The sequence below is a fragment of the Canis lupus genome, chromosome 20 (genome assembly GCF_048164855.1).
Source record: "Canis lupus baileyi chromosome 20, mCanLup2.hap1, whole genome shotgun sequence".
NCBI lineage: Eukaryota > Metazoa > Chordata > Mammalia > Carnivora > Canidae > Canis > Canis lupus.
Window position 1 is genome coordinate 3,636,592 of NC_132857.1, and position 15,676 is coordinate 3,652,267.

A 15,676-nucleotide genomic window follows, 5' to 3' on the forward strand; every position below is an offset into this window, starting at 1 on the left:
AACCGGCCGGCGTCGCGCTCGCCCTCTTGCCCTCTTCACGAAGACTAAACGTCTTTTTTTTTTTTTTTTGGATTTCATTTATTTATTTATGAGACACAGAGAGAGAAGCAGAGACACAGGCAGAGGGAGAAGCAGGCTCCACGCAGGGAGCCCGACGTGGGACTCGATCCCAGGACCCCGGGGTCACGCCCTGGGCCCAACTGGGGCAGACGCTCCACCGCTGAGCGCCCTCCCCCCCGATCCCGACTCCGGATCTCCTGCCTCTTCCATTTGCTCCCCATCCACGACCTCTCTGCCGTCTTCCCTTCCTTTTCCCCTCAGTCTATGAAATGCCATTTATCACATCGATCACAATTTGCTTTACTTTTCTTTCCGATCCCGCCAACCGGAACGCTCCCTATTCTGTTCATTCAACAGCTTGCCTTTTGTTTTCTATACCGAACTTAGTGTTGTTAAGGGGAAAAAACGTACACAATCATGATTTCACTCTACGTAAGGAAGTTACCTCCACAAGGCTCTCAAAATTACCCTTAAGTCCTATATTATCCTAATATGATCATTTCCATCATCTACGTGTTGTCTTTTTTTTTAAGATTTTTTATTTATTTATTCATGAGAGACACAGAGAGAGGCAGAGACACAGGCAGAGGGAGAAGCAGGCCCCATGCAAGGAGCCTGACGCGGGACTTGATCCCCGGACTCTAGGATCACGCCCTGAGCTGAATGCGGCGCTAAACCGCTGAACCACCCGGGCCGCCCCGTCTACGTGGTTTTGTTCAATCTTCTCCCTTTCCCTCAACCTTCCATCACTTTCCCCATCAATTTTAGCAGATGTTATATTTCACAGAGAGAATAGAGTATCAATAATGATCCTATTTCACTTTATGCTCCTGGCCTCCTGATTGCTTTACATACGTAGTATTAACTCCTAAGTTTACAGGTGAGGAAACGGGCAGAGACTGTGAAACTTACCACAAGATCACACAGATGATTTTTGGCTTATGGGATTGTCCACTGCAGCAATTCTTAAATCTTTTCATTTTAAGACCCCTTAAAAACTTTTTTTTTTATTTTTTTTTATTTATTTATGACAGTCACACAGAGAGAGAGAGAGAGAGGCAGAGACATAGGCAGAGGGAGAAGCAGGCTCCATGCGCCCGGAGCCCGATGTGGGATTCGATCCCAGATCTCCAGGATGGCGCCCTGGGCCAAAGGTAGGCGCCAAACCGCTCCAAGGGATCCCCCCAAAACTCATTTTTTTAAAGGTTTTTTATTTATTTATTTATTCATGATAGTCACAGAGAGAGGAGAGAGAGGCAGAGTCACAGGCAGAGGGAGAAGCAGGCTCCATGCGGAAGCCGGACGTGGGACTCGATCCCAGGACTCCGGGACCGCGACCCCGGCCAAAGGCAAGGCGCCAAACCACTGAGCCACCCAGGGATCCCAAGACCCCTTAAAAACTCTTAATTGAAGACTAACAACCTTTGTTTCTGTGGGCTATATCTATTGATAGTTACCCCGCAAAAAATTAAGAGATAAGACTTATTAATTCATTAAAAGTAATTCCATCTTAGTATTAATATTTTTCAAAGGATAGTGAAAATTTCCCAAACAGAAAACATGAAAGAGTGGCGCCATTCTACAGTTTTTCAAATGTCTTTGATGTAAAGCTTGATAGAAGGGAGGTAAATTCCTCTATCTGCCATTCCACTGAGAAATTGTTTTATGTTCTCATTTTCCCAGCATACAGTTAGCCAAGGAAATTGTAAAGGACCGTCTGGGAAAGGACCGGGGGAGTGATCACAGCATACACCACCAGGAGGTTTGAGGGTCTTCCTCCCGGGGAGCTGGCCTTCCTGCAGTTGATGATTTCCAGATCCAAAAACTGGCTCAGACTTAAAACCTGGGCAAAGAGTCATGACTTGTTGGAGCATTGTTCTCAGGCCCCTGCTCATGTGCCCTCTTGATTTATTTTGATTGTGTACACTGAGCAGGATCCTTGTTTGCTTCCTGGGTTCCATTTTGCTGCTGGGGACACTTCTTTCATCCATCTCCCTAATCAGAGAGTGAGTGTGCCCTCCCTTGCCAGTGATCATAATAGTTGTACCAGGAGGCGCCTGGAGAGCTCAGTCACTTAGGCATCTGATTCTTGATTTTGGCTCGTGCCATGATCTTAGGGTTGTAAGATCGAGCCTGGCGTCAGGCTGGGTGTGGAGCCTGCCTCCGAGGCCTCCTCGCCCTCTGCCCCTCCTCCATGTGCACCTGTCTCTCTCTCTCTTTGTCCATCTCTCTTTCTCCCCCCCCAACCCCAGGAGGGAGGCTAGGGGCAGATTCTGAAAGGAATACTAGTTGTACTATGATGAGGAAGCCTCTGCATGGTATGCGTGGTGGGGACACTACCAATTAATCAGAATATGAGACCATGTTCAGAAACAGAGGGTTCAGGAGAATCCGGGCACTCGGGATTTTCAGGTGTCACAACCCAGCCCACTGCATCAGGGTTTCTTTCTTTACGATCTGCATTCTGACCTTGGCATAGCCGACCTAGCTGGGCTGCAGGGTTGTTAATCTCCTTTGGAGCGCTGCCACACTTATGATTTAGTGCTGGGCCTGTTCCTCAGCTTTTTCTGCCTTCCCACTGCAGGAGATAAGAGCCTCTTTATATGCTACCTAAGAAGCTTTGTGAATTTTACTCTTAGATTTTTAATAGCCATTAACCATCTCAGTGGTTGGCCTTTCCAAAGAATCAGTTCTGCTTCACAACAGCCAATTCCTCTGTCCTTAAGATTACAGTTTCCCTTGTATTTCTTACATGTGCCCACTGATATAATATCTTTCATTAGAATACATCCTGGTTCACTAATAATGAAAGTTTTACCTATCGCACTGTCATTTCGTGCCAAGGTCTGTCCTATATTTATCACCAGTGACAAAGTCCTCACTGATAGGTGGCCAATGATTCAAATCAAAAATCTTGCCCCCCCACCCCCCCGGGGTGGCTCAGTGGTTGAGCATCTGCCTTTGGCTCAGGTCATGATTCCCCCAGGGATTGAGTCCTGCGTCGGACTCCCTGCTGGGAGCCTGCTTCTCCCTCTGCCTGTGTCTCTGCCTCTCTCTCTGTGTCTCTCCTGAATAAATAAATAAAATCTTTTTAAAAATTCAAAAATCTCATCTTAGCCTCAACTTTCTTGTATCATCCCTAACATCAACTGTCTGAGTTTGGTTTGTCTGGAGGCATACTCTGAGTCCGGGCTGAGTACAGAGAGTTCATGGGGGAATGCTTTGGGAACGACCGGGGAGTGGATGGTGGAGATCTGGACGCAGGAAAGAGCTGGCCTAGTCTATAGTCTCAGTGAAGACCTCGGCTTTGAACCTGGGATGTCTCTTCAGACTTGAGGCAAGTGGGCTCAGCCTTTATGTACCTGTGACAGTCCTTCCGTGCAAGCCGACAGGGAAACCGAGTGTGACCCTGGGCCAGGCTGCTACTGAAGACGGCTGACAGCTCAATGTTAGCTTACGGAACTCTCAGCCACTCAGGGAATAGGTCCTTCGTATCTGGGAGAAATATGGGTGGGGCCTCCCAGTATTCACCACAAAAAATGATGGCAAAATAAAGAAACATTCAGGCAAAGAATCTTTACCATTTGCAGATCCTTGTGGAAAGAATTCCACAGAGTATACTTGCGGAAGATAAAGAATTCAGAAAGGAGGAGGACGCAAATAGCAATAGCTTGTAATCAATCCATTTACTATATACTGTAAATATAAGACATTTGTACAAAACAAGAGAACCATAATAAACAATTTTCGATATGAAAAGTACAAGGAACTGAAATTGTCTCTAAATTCACTGCAATTCAGGGGGCCTGGGTGGCTCAGTCAGTTAACCTCCCACTCTTGATTTCGGCTCAGGCCATGATCTCAGGGTCGTGGGATCTAGCCTGAGTTGGGAATCCCTGCTCAGTGGGGGATCAACTTGAGGAGTCTCTCTCTCTCTCTCTCTCTCTGTCTGCTCCTTTCCCTGCTCACATGCATGCTCTCTCTCTCTCTAAAATAAATCTAAAAAAATAAAAAATAAATTCAATGCAATTCAAGTCAAATCATGACAGGGACTTTTTCATGGAATTTGATGAATTGATCCTAAAATTTGTATGGGAGGAAAAAACATAAGTAATGCAGAAAGCAGAAACAGGTAGGGGGTCCCTAAAAAAAGAAAGATGAGATACAGGAAAAGTCATTTTAGGCCCCTGGCCACTTCATGAACTATGCCTGAGTGGCACTACCTGCCCAAAGCACATTTCTTGCAGAACTTCCTGGGATATGTTGAAATTACAGAAGGAAAGTCCCCAGTAGGTAATAATTTTAAAGGAATAGGAGAATTTAAGAACCAACAGCCACTATCAGGTCAGGAGATAGCCTAATTCTATCAGCGACAATAAATCAGTGGTAATGGCAATAGTGAGTCCCATTCCACAGGCCCTGGTTCTTGAGTTCACCCCAGAAAGAATTCAGGGCAAAACTCTTAAACAACCAAGGGGTTAGTAGCAGTTTGAGCAAAAAGACATCCTTGAGACGAGAGAGCGGGCGGCCCAGAGGTGGCACCCTCACCAGGGGTCAGTCTTCTTTATCCATTTGGCTAGGTCATAGCTAGAGCAGCATCTAAGGTGCAGCCAATCATCTACAGGATTCCCGCTCCAGGTTGTAGTGGGGAGTTTCTGGCCTTCCATGTCTCTTGTCAGAAACCACTGTGGCAGCCGTTCTCTGGGGAGGGGAGGCATAAAAAATCACAATAGAAAAGTATGATAATAAAGCTATAGGTTACTGTGAGGCATTGGCCATAGGAGAGAATACGTGTGCATCCCCTGGGGTCTGTCCAGGCTGTTTGGAACTTGGCCTCAGCCTTTAAAAAAAAAAAATATATATATATATATATATAATTTTTTTAAAAGATTATTTATTTATTAGAGACAGAGAGAGAGAGAAAGAAGCAGGCTCCATGCAGGGAGCCCGATGTGGGACTTGATCCTGGGTCTCCAGGATAACGCCCTGGGCTGAAGGCGGCGCTAAACCGCTGAGCCACCAGGGCTGCCCTATATATATTTTTAAATAATCTCTACACCCAACGTGGGGCTCAAACTGGCCCAAGATCAAGAGTTACGTGCTCCACCAGTTAAGTCAGCCCAGCACCCCAGGCCTCAGCCCTTTAATCAACTGGAAGGCGCTTTCCCCTGCTCACACCTGCTCCTGCCTACCCCAGCAGCACCACCCCCAGTGCTGGTTCACAAGTAGAGATTGACCTGATGCACATTCTTGAGTTCTCTTTCCAGGATCTGAAGTCCTTTGGGCGCTCAGGTTCCAGACCGAGGAAAGCCAGAAAATCGATGCTGAGCCTCGCTGACTAGGCCGTTGTGACTTCGACCTGGACTGTCTCACCTTAAGATGACTTCTGCCCCAAGTTCATGGTGAGCTGCCCCATCGCCTGAGCCCCTGGTGAATACATACGTATGGTTAGCTTAAGACTTCCTCAGGTTTGTTGTTTGAGGAGGCACAGCTTTGGTAAATATTCCTGCGGAATATCCTTCACTTGTTGCAAGTAGAACCCTTTCTCTTCCTATCCTTTGGCTTGGGTGTGTCTTTTGGCTCAGTGCCCACCAAGGGGTGAGACCGGTTTCGGGTGACAATACCACATTTACCAGAATGGCTAAGATTAAAAAGACTGACAATACCAAGTGTAGAGTAAAATGTGGAGCAACTGGGAGAGCCTGGTGGCTTAGTTGACTTTAGTATATGACCCTTGATCTCCACGCAGGTCTTAACCTCAGAGTAATGAGTTGAAGCCCCATGTTGGGCTCCATGCCAGTGTGGGGCCTACTTTAAAAAGAGGGGAAAAAGTTCTAAAAAAAAAAAAAAGAGTTGTGAAGCAACCAGAACTCTCATTCGGTTTGAGAGAGTATGAATTTAGACTACCTCTCTGTAAATTATTTAGGATCATACCTGTATTTACTAAATACTAAAATACGAATATTTATAGCAGCACCGTTCATAATTAATACTAAAACTAGAAAAAAAATAATTGTCCCTCAACAGCATAACAGATAAACGAATCATGATTTATTCATACAACAAAATACTGCACATCGACAAGAACTAGGGGCACCCGGGCAGCTCAGTCAGCAAAGCACCTGCCTTTAGCTCAGGTCCTGATGTTAGGGTCCTGGGATCGAGCCTCCATCAGGCTCCCTGCCCAGTGGGGAGTCTTGTTTCTCTCTCTCCCTCTACCCCCCACCCTGCCCCACTCGTGTGCTCTCTCTGTCTCTCAAATAAGTAAATAAAATCTTAAAAAAAGAAAGAATGGACAAACTACAACTTGACATAACAGTATGGATAAATCTCACAAAAAATAATTTTGGGAGTGAGCCAGGGGGCAGATCTTGAAGGGAGTACTAGTTGTGCTAGCAAAGGAAGCTGGCAAAGAAAAAGAAGTCAGCAGTGAAAAAATAACTACACTGGGATTCGGTTTCTATAAAGTCTAAATATGGTATAAACTGTGGCTACAAGTCTGTACAGTGGTTACCTGTGTTACAGAAAAGTCTGTAACGGTCAAGATCTGATTGGCTTTACTCAATGATTCGTGAAGAGGGCAGCTTCCAGATAACAAACCGGAGGCTGCTCCAAGGAGTCATCACAATGGGGGCTCTCAGCAGCTGGAATGGCTGGACGAGGGAGTCATTAGCAAAGGAAGACAGGGTTGTTCTAGCAAGGTCACCCCAGGGGGAGGGCAGGGGCTCCAGGATGCCCGATTTAAAGCTCCCCTCCTGGGAACGGCGGAAATTACGGTAGGTTAGGTACTCAGTCATCATGGGACATCAGATAAGTGATTTCATATTGGGCCTGTTGTTCCCTTCTAACACCTTCAGAAAAAGGTAGTGACTGGAAAGGGTCATCAGTGGGAGAGTACTGGAAATATTCCATCTACAACCATGTTCCCACTGAATAGTCATCAATAGGTAAGTTTATGATTCATGTCATATACGTGCAATGTTTTGTTACAAATCTTTAAAAAGAATGCCAGTTAAAGATCGCAGCGGATTGGCTGGGTGAGAATTTTAAAAGAAACCGTCTCCAGAAGTTCTTCCCAAACAGTTCCTTGCTGTGGCATAAATAGAAAATAATTCTTACAGGGCACACAGGGGTAAACAGGACAGGTCTGCCTGTTGCCAGAGCTTAGTCCTGTAGAGACCAAGGGCAGGGAGCCCCAATATGGGCCACTTGGGCACGCTGATTGTTTAAATAGAAACTACTGATGAGGTTGTGCCCAGGTGGCTCCACCAGTCAAGCAGCTGCCTTCAGCTCAGGTAGTGACCTCAGGGTCCTGGGATTGAGCCTCAGGGGGCCTGGGGCACCCCGCTCGGTGGGCAGCCTCTTCTCCCTCTCGCTCTGCCCTTCCCCACATCGCTCCTAGGCTTTCTCTCTCTCTCTCATTCTCTCTCCTCTCTCAAATAAATAAATAAATAAAATCTTAAGAAAAAAAAAAAAAAAAAAACAAGTTACCTAAGAGACCACCTGTGCAGGGATACCCAGGCCCTCCTCTGTCTCCCTGAGAGCAGGAGGAAAAAAACACCGTCCTTGTAAAAGGTCACCTTCCTGTATCAGGGGGTAAAGAGATATTTGTACAACCAGAGATGGGAAATTTAGCGCAGAGAAGGCTTTATAAACAACCCCTCTTACTTTTTACAAATTTACTACCCCAGCCCGAATTCTGTTTAGAATCCTTACTAATCGAAGCTCCTAATGTTAAGTTTTCTCGGTTGTGTCAATTTCTCGAAGATTTATGGTATCTTGTTTAAAAAAATTAAATCCCTTCGTTTCCTTAGGTCTCAATTTCATAATTGGGCTACCATGGGCATGTAATAAACCTTTGCCTTTTTTTTCCTATTAATCTGTCTCATGTAAATTTAATTCTCAGTCCTGCTGGAAGACCTTGATGGGTAGACAAGACTTTTTCCTTCCCTTGTGTGTGTGTGCGTGTGTGTCACTTGACTCCAACTCCCCCCACCTTTTTTTAGTGCAAAGGCAAAATCTCTAATCGTTTATCTTCCCGAAGGAAATATTCTTTGCATTTTCCTAACAGTACCTCTTATATTTATTGTTCCTAGAATTATATGGACTTTATTTTTTGTTTCTGGCCCCAATTCGAGCCCGGGTTAAGGCATACTTACAACTCATGTTCAGCATACAAGTGTGCTGCTACGGTAGAGAGTTTGAACCACAGGAGTTCTTACCCCTTTAAGTACTTCTCAGTGTGGCTTCCTTTCATTTTAATTTTGCAAACAAAAATACATCTTCTAGCTCAGAAAATCGCTTTCCAAATCCAGAAAACTAATGTTGCCCATCTTTTGTGTATTTCACTACCGTTAAGAATCAGAAGGGAAATAATGGTGGTTCACAAAATGACTGCATGACCGAATCCACCTCAGTTCTTTTAAAGCACCATATTTTTTAGTTAGGCCAATAAATGATCCTTAGCAAATGGTTTGTGTGTTTTGGAGAAGACTTAGAGTGTTCAGAATGAGCTAGCAACTCATTTCTCCTTTTTTTCACTGGTTATCACACCCTATTATCCACCGGCCCAATTTTTTATAAGGGAGGCTCTAAGTACCTCCTTTATCTGACCAATTAGCTTTGTGGAGAGACGCAGGGTTTCTAAGTATCCAATGTCTGTATAGCCCTTTACAGTTTATTAAGATTTTTCACATTCATTATTATATTTAATGCCCATAAAAACTGTCATAAAGTAGACATTATCTCCACTTAACAAGTAAGCAAGCTGTAAATTAGTTTTATCAGTCATGACAAGGGATACCTGTGCAAAATTGAATTCAATATCTTTCCACAAAAACTGATGCCTCCTTAGAGTCCTAACCCAGCGAACGCAAGGCGCTGATCCAGCTGTTGAAGCCAGAAATCTGAGAGTCAACCCAAACACTCTCATCTCTCCTACCCCTCACTCTTATAATTAAGCCTGTGTCATATGACCTCCAAATTATCTGTTAAGCTCATTCTCTCAATAAAGTCAAGATATCTATTTCTGGCAAGATGTCTGAAGGCACTCGATAAGAACAGAGCATGCAAAATCCTGAATGAAACAAAACAAAAGCAAGCAAGCAAACAAAAACCATTTTTTTCCCAATGTGTGGCTGCACTGAAGTTCAAGGAAACTGAATGGAGCAAGAAATTGAGAATCCAAACAGCATGCAAGCTCCTGGGCTGACATTTGGCTGAGACCGTCTGAGAAACCCAGTGGCCTGGATCTTGGATTCTAGCGCACACCATGTGCATTGAGATAGAGACCCTGTGGCCTAAAAGAACAGGACGTATGAAGACTCTGACATAAGGGCAGGACCTACAACATACAACACCTTCAGTGCAAAAGAGGGTTAAAAAAAAAAACAAAACTCTTGCCACATAGAAGAAGATGTTAAGGACAATCCCCTGTGTCTCCTCTGTCTCTTAGTAGAGTAGGGGAAAAATCAAAATAAAAAGCACCATAGAAGAATTCCTAAATACAAGCCCACGTTCAAGCATTTGTTTGATTTAGTTTGAGTGTGAAGCTTTTCCCACTGTATTCTATAGTGAAATAAAGATAGCAAATACAAGGAAAGCAGAGGCTCCAGAACATTCACAAGGAGTGACATCCCAGGTGTGCACTAACAAAGCCCCTCTCACACAGGCAAACTGGAAGGGATTGAGTACGAGCTCTGTGTGAAACTCTCAGCACAGTGACCAGCACATGGCAGACAGCATGAAGTTGCTTCTTCCTTGGGTACCTGGCTCTAAGGAAGCCACAGCCCCCACTCATTATTTAGCCCCAACTCATCTTTTCGTCATGTCCCCTGCTCCTTTAGACAACAGGCTTCCAGTATCTCTACTGGACCATTCAGAGTATCCAGTAAAATATTGTCTTTGTAGCACTTGGGATTTTGGGGACACTGATGTGACACATTTAAATCAGACAGAGGAAGGGCACCTGGGTGGTTCAGTCAGTTAAGCAGCTGCCTTTGGCTCAAGTCATGATCCCAGTCTCCTGGGAAAGAGCCCCCCATCAGGGGAGCCCCCCCCATCCTGGCTGCTTCTCCCTCTCCCGCTCCCTCTGCTTACTCACAGCCTCTCTCTCTCTGTCAAATAAATAAATAAAATATTTTTTTTAAGAAAACCAGCCAGGGTATTCCAAAGAATATGAAAACACTAATCAGAGAAGGTATATGCACCCGTATGTTTATTGCAGCATTATTTAAATAGACAAAACATGGAAGCAGCCCCATGTCCATTGACAGATGATTGGATAAAGAAGAGGTGGTGTACACACACGTACACACACATGTACACCCATATACAGGATGGAATACTTCTCACCCATAAAAAAGAATGACCTCTTGCCATTTACGACATGGATGGATCTACAGAGGATAACGCTAAGTGAAATAAGTTCAGAAAAAGACAAATACCATACGATTTCACTCATATATGGAATTTAAGAAACAAAACAAATAAACAAAGAAAAGAAGAGGTTAAAAACCAAAAACTAGACTCTTAACTCCAGAAAACAAACTGGTGGTTACCAAAGGAGAGGTGGGTGGGAGATGGGTGAAGCAGGCGAAGGGGACTGGGAGTACACTGACCATGATGAGCACTGAGTAATGTAGAGAATTGTAGAATCACTATATTGTATGCCTAATATGAACTAATATGAACACTGTACATCAATTAAACTGGAATTAAATAAATAAACAAGTAAAAGGGAAAAGAAAATTAAAAAATCTGACAAGATGGGTACAGGTTATCATATAAAGACTCGACTCAAAATGGGCAAAGCATTCACTTTTTTTCTAGTTTCCCCTCCTATTAATTTCTTCCCTTCTCCTTAGGAATGATCATCATTACAACTCTGCCAGCGGGGGGAGGGAGTTTCAGATGGAAAAAGCTTTTAAAAATTGGTTAAAATATTGACAATAAAGATTATACAGTAAAGTGAAACTGCCCTATCTTCCAAACCAGAAGAGTCAATCATTGTTCATTTTGAACATAGAATGTGATTTTTTTTTTCCAGGAGAGCCGTCTGGGTGATAATAGTTACCACAAGTCCAAAAAATCTTGATACGTTAAAATAAACGGAAATACCTAAAGGGATGGTTGCTTCTATGACTTCTCTACTTGGGAACTAGTGCAAGAACAATGTGTGGATAACCTTCAACATCTTTAACAGCCTCGATATGATAAAAGTGGAAGTTCACCCAGTTAAATACCTGGAGGAAACAGCAAGACATTATAATAATGGAATCAGATAACTTCCTAACTAGGAGTGTACAATATGTTGATCAAGGTAGATATCTAACTCAGATAGTATTGGCTTAAATTATAGTTTCATTTTCCTTTGAATAAGATCAAATTATAACTTCAGTAAGGATTTCTTGCAATAACAAGCATAGGCACATCTAGTCTCCAGCTGCTTCCATAATTAAACATGATAAAGCAAAACACTTTAAATTACCACACATAAAAAATGTGATTTGTTACTGTGATTTTTTTTAAAGCTTGCTACTTAAAGATGTTAAGGCAACAATTAAAAATTACATCAAAATTAGATATGCAATACATCAGTTGGGAACTGTATTCAGCTGCATGTAAATGAAAACTCACATAATAGTAAATTCAACAAGATAGTTTGTTTTTTTTTCCCCACTCCTGTCACAGGAAGCCTAGAACTGATATAGTATTCTCAAGAACTTGACTGACAGAATCTTTGGGATTCTTTTGGCCAAGCTATCAAGGGTAATCACCATCAAGGAACAGGTTAGGCAGAAAAATTGAGGAAGGAGAAAAAGGCAAAAGGACCCATAATAGCTAAGCCAACCCTTGTCAATGGTTTTCCTGAAAGCCCAACCAAATGACTCTGAATTTGGATAATTGACCAGACCAGAATCACATGAACATGCCTAGCTGCCAGGAAGCCCAGCAACCTTAAATAAAATTGAAGTTCTGTTATCAAGGAAAAAACAGACAAAAGATATTAAGTAGGAAACTAGCAGTTTTAGCAACAACTTGATATTTGATATTCCGTAAGACTGCGAATTTGAAAACTATACGGATGGATGGGGCGGGGGGCGGGGGAGTGGGAAAGCATGGTTTCAAAATGGAAAATGTCTTTTTAAAAATCCCTTTGAGTACAAAACCAAGTCCTCATGCAGCATAATTCTGCATGTACTGCTGGGTTCATGGGGAGTAAGGGAAATCTCCAACACAAACACCACCCTTTCCCTATGAAACAAAAGCTGGAACTGCAACCAGGGTGTTAAAAAGTAAACTAACCAGCATCGGCAAGGCACTCGTGAAACCCAGCCTCTTGCCAGCAACCAGGGCAAGGAGCTCAATCACCGGCTCGGGTTATGTCCTGGGTCCTTGAAGGCGACTGAAATGGGCCCAGATCAATGGTGTCCCCAGTGTCAACAGGAAGCAAACATAAATACTAGCTGGAGGAAAGAAATGCCAATTTAGGCCTCCAGGTTGTCCACAGATTAAAATCAACCAAGCATGAAATCACAATAGAAGACAAATACACGCAAAAGTGTCCTAATAACCACACACTCAAAATCTATAATGATTCATCACATTAACCTCTTAAAGACAAAAAAGTACATTGTCATCTCATTATCTGCAGAAAAATATTTCACTCATCAGTCTTTTATGATTCTAAACACACCCATACAAACTATAAATTCTCTTACCATTTCCAATAACTTTTCTGTAAATAATTTTGGCTTTTATAAGACAATTACATAATCTATGATTAGCGATCTTTTTCTTTCTTCTACTCCAGCACCTGATATCTTTTTTTTTTTTTTTTATGATAGTCACAGAGAGAGAGAGAGAGAGAGGCAGAGAGAGAAGCAGGCTCCATGCACCGGGAGCCCAGTGTGGGATTCGATCCCGGGTCTCCAGGATCGCGCCCTGGGCCAAAGGCAGGTGCCAAACCGCTGCGCCACCCAGAGATCCCTCTTTTCTTTTTTCTTTTCTTTTTTCTTTTCTTTTCTCTTTTCTTTTCCTTTCCTTTCCTTTCCTTTCCTTTCTTTTCTTTTCTTTTCTTTTCTTTTCCTTTCTTTTCTTTTCTTTTTTCTTTTCTTTTCTTTTCTTTTCTTTTCTTTTCTTTTCTTTTCTTTTCTTTTCTTGCCTTAGTGAGCTGTGGAGAATGTCAATACAATGTCAAATAGAAGCCACGAATAGAAGCATTCTTATCTGGTTTCTGGTTTTAAAAACAATGCTTTTATCATATCGCCATTAATATGTTTGACATCATAGGTTTTAATAGATGACCTTTTAAAAAAATTTTGGCAGCAGGGGGCAGAGTTAAGAATGTTCCTTTCTATTACTAAGAGATTTTGTAGTAACCATGAATCAAGGATGATATCATGAACTCTTCAAAATAAATTATTTTTTTCAAAATAAGTTTAAAAAAGACAGTCAACCCAATAGAAAAGTGGGTAAAAGATAGGAACTGGGAATTCACAGACAGGAAAACACAAACCATGAATAAACGTACACAGTTATTTCTAGCCTCATTAATAATCAGGTAATTTCACACCTAATCAAATACTCTAAAGACACTTCTGTACATATGTACCAGAAAACGTATGCAAAAATATTAATAGTGGCATAATAGCAAAATATTGCAGACCAGCTCAAATGTTTATCAACAGGAGAACAGATCTGTAGATTGATACGTATTCACCCAATGCAATGTTTTGTGGTAGTGAAAATGAGCAAACTGTAACCATCTGCAGAATCATGGGTAATTTGAGAAATGCTGTTTACATATATGTTGCATATATTATTTTTTGCATGTTGCAAATTGTATGTATTTTAAATCATAAGTGTGAATAATTGCCTGTGTACCTTCTCAGTGCTTCCTACTGAGTGCCCCTCACCTGTGCGTTCTTGCTGATGTGCCAAGAATGCGAGGCCCTTTAGCAGGCCCATTTCTCAGGGTCATATTTGCCATGAGCAGTCTTGAGGATTGAAGTAGCACGTTTCACTGGACAAAGAGCAGGCTTGCTTCCACATGCTAGACGAGGCAGTGAATCCCTCAAGCCCAGTGTTCTTTGGCTCTGGTGCAAACCTGCTCTGTGCGTAGCATCCACGTGGCCCCTCAGCATCACTTCTATGAGATCTGAGAGTCAAGAGGCATCAATATGATGACCCTACAGGTAACTCTGGCTCCTGTGGTGTCATGGATACTAAGTTCTTTCATCTCTGACCCAAGGGTCTTGTGTCTTCTGTCAGAACAGGCTGTCCTGTGAGCCTGTACGTCGGGTAAAATCCTGGATATTTCATGGACCTTGACGTGAGTTGAGAGACTAGAAAGACTTCAAAAGACCCTGCCCCTGGTTGGTCACTAACTAGCTCTCTTGACTCGGACTTTAAAGCAACCTCTCCAGCCTTCTTGTTCCTCTCCTGTAAAGGGTGAACAATTGATCAGTCTCTAATAGCCCATGAGTCTATGTTGGGTGAGTCCAGAAAAAACACCCTGAGATCTAGAAGCACCTGAAATGCTTTGGAAGACTAGAGGCTCTTGCCGTTTCATTCTGTAAGCATCTGAACTGTATGTCAGTGAGCGCTTTGGTGGATGGCGTTCCTTTCCCCTTTCTTTCCCTGCAGGTGGTATAGATGCAACGGGAACGGGGAAAGACGGTGCGTGCCAGCCATCCAGAGTCATTCTCCTTGCGTGCAGGAGTGGAAGCCTGGCTTCGGAGTTGGATTCCACGAGCGACAGGCAATCACGGGAGGTTTGAAAGCAGAAGAGAAGCAGAAGCCGTCGTTATGGCCCCAGCAGCGCAAGGCGGGTGTGGAGCGGGGGCAGGCGGTAGAAATGAAGTTTTGCCAACCACTCACAGTCGGCCTTCTGAGAATTACTCATTCCGGTGCCATGGATAACAGAGATCATCACCATCTCTTGCGGTTCCTCCAATTTCCATATTTCATGAGATGTGGTTTTCCTCACTTTTGCTCCCTCGACCACGTTTTTTCATTTTTGCTTCTAAAACACTTAATTGCTTATTGAAAACTACATCTGAAACTAATGATGTACTCTCTGTTGGCTAATTGAATTTAAATAAAATAAAATACTTCATAGCCTTCCTGCTTGAAATACATGCAGTGGTTTCCCATATTCTGACTGGACCCTGCCTGATAAAAGAAGGCAAATTTTGGGAAAAGCTGTACTAAATTGATTTTAGTCCCCCTCCCCCACTTTCAATGTCAAACTTTAACAGTAGAAATAGAACTAAGGATTCTATTAAAATAAATATCCGTATATGTTAGCTACTTGCTGCCATAACAAATTACCACAAACGTAGTGACTTAAAACATCACTTTTTTTTTTCTTGATCTTACAGCTTCTGTAGGACCAAAGTCTAGTGGGGGGGGGGCGGTGAAATGGGTGTTGTGCTTAGGGTTTCACCAGGGCAAAATTAGTGTGTTCACTGTGTTTCTTGGTAGAGGTTGTGGGGAAGAAGCCTTTTCAAGTTCGTTCAGCTTGTTGGTTTACGTTAGTTCCTGGTGGCTGTAGGACTAAGGTCCTTGGATCCGAGCTGGCCATCATGGCAGGCGGGGAGAGCTGGTCTCT

The 15,676-nt window shown here is 43.1% G+C and overlaps 1 long non-coding RNA gene across 3 annotated transcripts; it reads left to right on the forward strand.

The window, feature by feature from the left end:
- The first annotated feature begins 59 nt into the window (after nt 1-59).
- On the forward strand, nt 60-15,267 carry LOC140611615 (uncharacterized). Of its 3 annotated transcripts, XR_012012713.1 has the most exons (4): nt 60-1,214; nt 3,651-3,758; nt 5,328-5,462; nt 14,710-15,267. It is a non-coding gene; the product is annotated as an uncharacterized lncRNA (long non-coding RNA). The 3 variants fall into 3 exon arrangements; XR_012012711.1 differs by lacking the exon at nt 3,651-3,758 and having other exon boundaries at nt 14,710-15,261; XR_012012712.1 differs by lacking the exon at nt 60-1,214 and having other exon boundaries at nt 1,270-3,758; nt 14,710-15,264.
- The last annotated feature ends 409 nt before the right edge of the window (nt 15,268-15,676 follow it).